General features: G+C 45.7%; 1 non-coding gene across 1 annotated transcript; it reads right to left on the bottom strand.

Annotated features, from left to right (window-relative positions):
• Positions 1-216: 216 nt before the first annotated feature.
• On the bottom strand, positions 217-350 carry LOC128777516 (small nucleolar RNA SNORA43). The gene has a single exon (XR_008422761.1). It is a non-coding gene; the product is annotated as a small nucleolar RNA SNORA43 (small nucleolar RNA).
• Between the last annotated feature and the right edge of the window lie 3,884 nt (positions 351-4,234).

Raw genomic sequence — 4,234 nt, 5'->3', positions numbered from 1 at the left:
GGGAGACCCTCTCCTGGTCGATCCCACTGGGCCAAAGGCCGGCCACATGCTCATCTCCATGCACACCTCATGTAACCCTCATGACAAGTGTCATTTTATAGGCAAGAACCCAAAAACCAAAGTGGTTAGTATCGTGCTCGGCATTCCCAGCTAGAAGCCCAAAGGTAGGTCTGCCTGCCTCGTGCACGTAAAAACTGCCTCCCTGGCAGCTGTAAAGCATGTTCGGCTACAAACCATGGAGTGCTCACTGTTCTGAGCACTGAGCGTAGAAACGGCCGCTTCCTCTTAGCCCCAGTGTCACAGGTGCAGGAGAGCAGCTGCATCTGAGGAGCCGGCAGGTCCAGCATCAGCAGGGCAGCCGTTCCTGCCCATCCAGGCCCCAATATCTATTCATTTTTGAGAGACAGAGCTCAAGCAGGGGTGGGGCAGAGAGCGAGGGAGACAGAATCCAAAGCAGGCCCCAGTCTCTGAGCTGTCAGCACAGAGCCCCATGTGGGGCTCGAACCCACAAACTTGGAGATCATGACCTGAGCCAAAGTCTAACACTTAATTGACTGAGCCCCTCAGGTGCCCCAGCTTCCCCCTCTGTTTTATCACAATTTTTTCTTTTAATGATTTTTTTGATAACTATCTTTTTATGATTTTTAACCATCTTTTACATTTCTTTAATTTACTTCTTAAAAATTTTTTATCGTCAAGTTTCAGCTCTCTTGGCTTACTCAGTGGTGAGCAGGGAGGGGTAGCACTAAGGCATCCTGACCCTGAACAATACTTGAATTCCTCCTGGCGGCGTTAACATTTTCTCCATCAGCCTCATTTAGACTTTGATCTGAGAATCCAGAAAACACGAATTCCTTCCCGACTGCAATAGTGAAGGTTGTTATAAATGCATGTCAAATTCTGGAATGGAGTTTCTTTCTCAGGTCAAGCATCCCTCTATCCCTTTATGTGGAATTAACTTATTTAGAAGCAGATGCAGTCACAGGTGGGAACTCAAGTCAGAAGTAAGCACACAAAAGAAAGAAGTGGCTGGGCGGGGGTGGGGGCGGCTATGGAACTAGCCAGCTCACGCCAGCAAGAAAAGAGCTGGTAGGTTACACCTTGGCCCAGGGCACATTCCAGCAATATCTGCGGACATCAGCCCCATGGCCCTGTGACCAGCTCCAGGCCGCATGGGACAGTGTATCTGGAGTTGCTAGCCATTTTCTGCTGAGATATGGGGCCCAGGGCCTGGGCCCATCCAGCTTGTAGTTAAAGGATCCAGCAGAGGATGAGACATTTACCTCCTCCCTGCTCAGAGAGCAGCGTGTTTCCAGGAGGTGATTCTGCTCTGCTCTTTCCTGCCTTGTCATGGGCAGTGGCTACCTGGTACATGACAAGAAGGGGATGTGGCTGCTTGAGAGTCAGACTTTGTAAGTAGCAGGAACGCCTGTATGTAAGAAGCTGATTTCTTACAGGGACTTAACAAAACTGAAAGTAGGGAGAAGCATTCTTCCTTGGGAACGTGCTACTTTTGTTGAAGACTCTGGAAAGATTTTTCTGCTCTCTGTAATCTTTATTTATTTATTTAAAAAAAATTTTTTTTAATGTGTATTTATTCTTGAGAGAGAGAGAGACAGAGACAGAGTGTGAGTGGGGGAGGGTCAGAGAGAGAGGCAGACACAGAATCCGAAGCAGGCTCCAGGCTCTGAGCTGTCAGCCTGACGCGGGGCTCGAACTCACAAACTGCGAGATCGCGACCTGAGCCGAAGTTAGACGCTTAACTGACTGAGCCACCCAGGTGCCCCATCTGTTCTCTGTAATCTTGACTGACATTAACTGGCACCCTCCAACTTGGTCAGTCAACAACTTCTCCCCTCTTGTTTGCCATTGACAACAGAAATTTTTGCTATCTTTTACTTTTGTGGAAGAAGGAATGTTGGCCAAAAGACTAGCTTACTGTACAGCTTTTTATGCCCAATATTTAAAAAATATGATGCGATCAAAATTAAATGCAAAACCTTACTGTGCCTCTTGGTCTCCACATTTGCCTGCCTCAGGATGGCTAAGTCTCAGGTGCTCTGTGCTTGTCCCCGCTAATGGAAAACTTGGTGGGACTCCCTTTGTCTTTGTCTTTAAGAAATCTGACACATATTGTAAATACCTCAGGCCACGGTGAACTAAACAGAAAGGAACTCTGGAAGCACCACAGGGTTGCTGGCTGCCTGCCACCACAATCTGATTTCTCTCTCAGGGATTCACTTGGGCCTCATTTAAAGCCAGTCAGCTTCCATTCCTTCTGTTGTCACCGCTGTTGGCTTTATAAACCTAGATAGATGTGTTTGATGCAGTGGCTCTTGGTCATTTAGGGAGTAATGCACTTTTTGAGGATTTGATGAAAACTGGCCTTTCCCCAGAGAAGTTCACGAAATGTATGACTGCTCCAAATGTTGCCTATGGTTTCAGGCCCTTCCCTGATCCTTGAAGCACAGTCTGTGACCTCAGGTTAAGAATCATTAATAAAGATTGAGGCTATGGCATAATGTTAATTTTCTTGGGTATTCTGTTGGTTCAGGGTTAACCAGAGAGACAGAAGAGGAGGGATATATATTAAGACATTTATGGCACGGAATTGGCTTATATAATTGTCAGGGCTAGCAAGGCAATTGCTGTAGACTGAATGTTCGTCTCCCTTAAGATTCATACATTGAAACCTCGAAGGTGATGGTGTTTGGAGGTGGGGCCTTGAGAGGTGATTAGCTCATGACAGTGATGTCCTCATGAATGGGAGCAGAGCCTCCAGAGAGGGTCCTTGTTTCTCTGCTGTGTGGGGACATGGCAAGAAGATGGCTGTCTATGAACCAGAAAGCGGGCTCTCGCAGCCCCAAATCTACTGGTGCCTTGATCTCGGACCTCCCAGCCTCCGGAACTGTGAGAAATAAATGTCTTTTATTTAAAGCCACCCGTTACATGGTATTTTTGTTATGGCAGCCCAAAAAGACAAAGACAGCAAGGCTAGAATCTGCATACCAGGCTGTCAGGAAGGGCAGGCTGGAACTCTTGGGCACGGGGTGAAGCTTTCTGCAGGTGGGATTCCTTCTTCCAAGAAAGCCCTAACTCTGTTCCTACCGGCTTTCAACTGATTAAACCGAGCCCACCAGATTAGCTAGGATATAAGGCTCTCCCTTCCTTAAAGTCAACTGACTATGGATTTTAGTCATATCTGTAAATTATCTTCATAGTAGCACCCAGGTCAGTATTTGATTGAATTACCCGGGGCTACAGCCTAGCCAAGCTGACACATAAAAGTGCCCATCCCAAGTACGATGGTATTATGGTTATGTAGAAAGACATCTTTGCTCTTAGAAGATACATGTTGAAATATTTACGGTGAGGGATCGTGCTGTGTGTAACTTATGTCCACTTAGCTTACAAGATATACATTAAGAAAGAGCAAATATGGCAAAAAGTTCCTAATTGTGCAGTGTAGATGGAGATACGGTATATGAGAGTTCACTGCATCATTTTTTCAATTTTTCTGTATATTTGGAAGTTTTCATGATGAGATCTGTGAACTAAAGTAGCCCCCCTCTCCTGCCTGGCACGGTGATTAGTGGAGCACAGCATATACTCCATAATTGTTGCATGAATTACATTGAGCAAAGGGCAGCGTTTCACTCACAGCCACAGAAGTCAGCAAGATAATGTGGCCAGGGTTGTAATAATAAGAGCCCTTCTCCTGCACATCCTGTGTTCTCGTTCACATAATTCCACTGATAATTAACTAGTAGTTAAGGCATTTCTTGAGGTGAGTGGAGGCTGTATGATTCAGCAAAGGGAATGCTAAAATAGGACCCAGGAGTTCTTTCTGAGTTATAGCTACAGGCTGTGAGGCTTTGGAGAAATTGCCTACCTACTCTGAACGTGTTTCCTCCTCTGAAAATGGGGATGATTATCCCCGCTTTTTTCAGGATTGTTCTGAGGAAGAAATTCAATAGGAACTCTAAAAATGCCCTGTAAACAGCTGATGTGCAGAGCTGTCCTACTACTCACTATCGCATACAGAGTCTAGACCCACGTCCTTTCACATGTAACATCTGTGACTCAGGAAGTGTCTTATACTCGATGGCCCATCATAGTTTGATTGGCAGCGCTTTTTTCTTTCCTACTGGTACTTAAAATAACAGTGGCATCTTAGATTTGATGAAATACTGTGGCTAAGTGGTCTTGGTCAATGACTTAAACCCTTTAAACC

The sequence above is a fragment of the Panthera pardus genome, unplaced genomic scaffold (assembly GCF_024362965.1).
Source record: "Panthera pardus isolate Hobbes unplaced genomic scaffold, ASM2436296v1 HiC_scaffold_16, whole genome shotgun sequence".
Taxonomy (NCBI): Eukaryota; Metazoa; Chordata; class Mammalia; order Carnivora; family Felidae; genus Panthera; species Panthera pardus.
The sequence above is the reverse complement of the archived record's forward strand: the minus strand, read 5'-3'. Positions and strand labels throughout refer to the sequence as shown.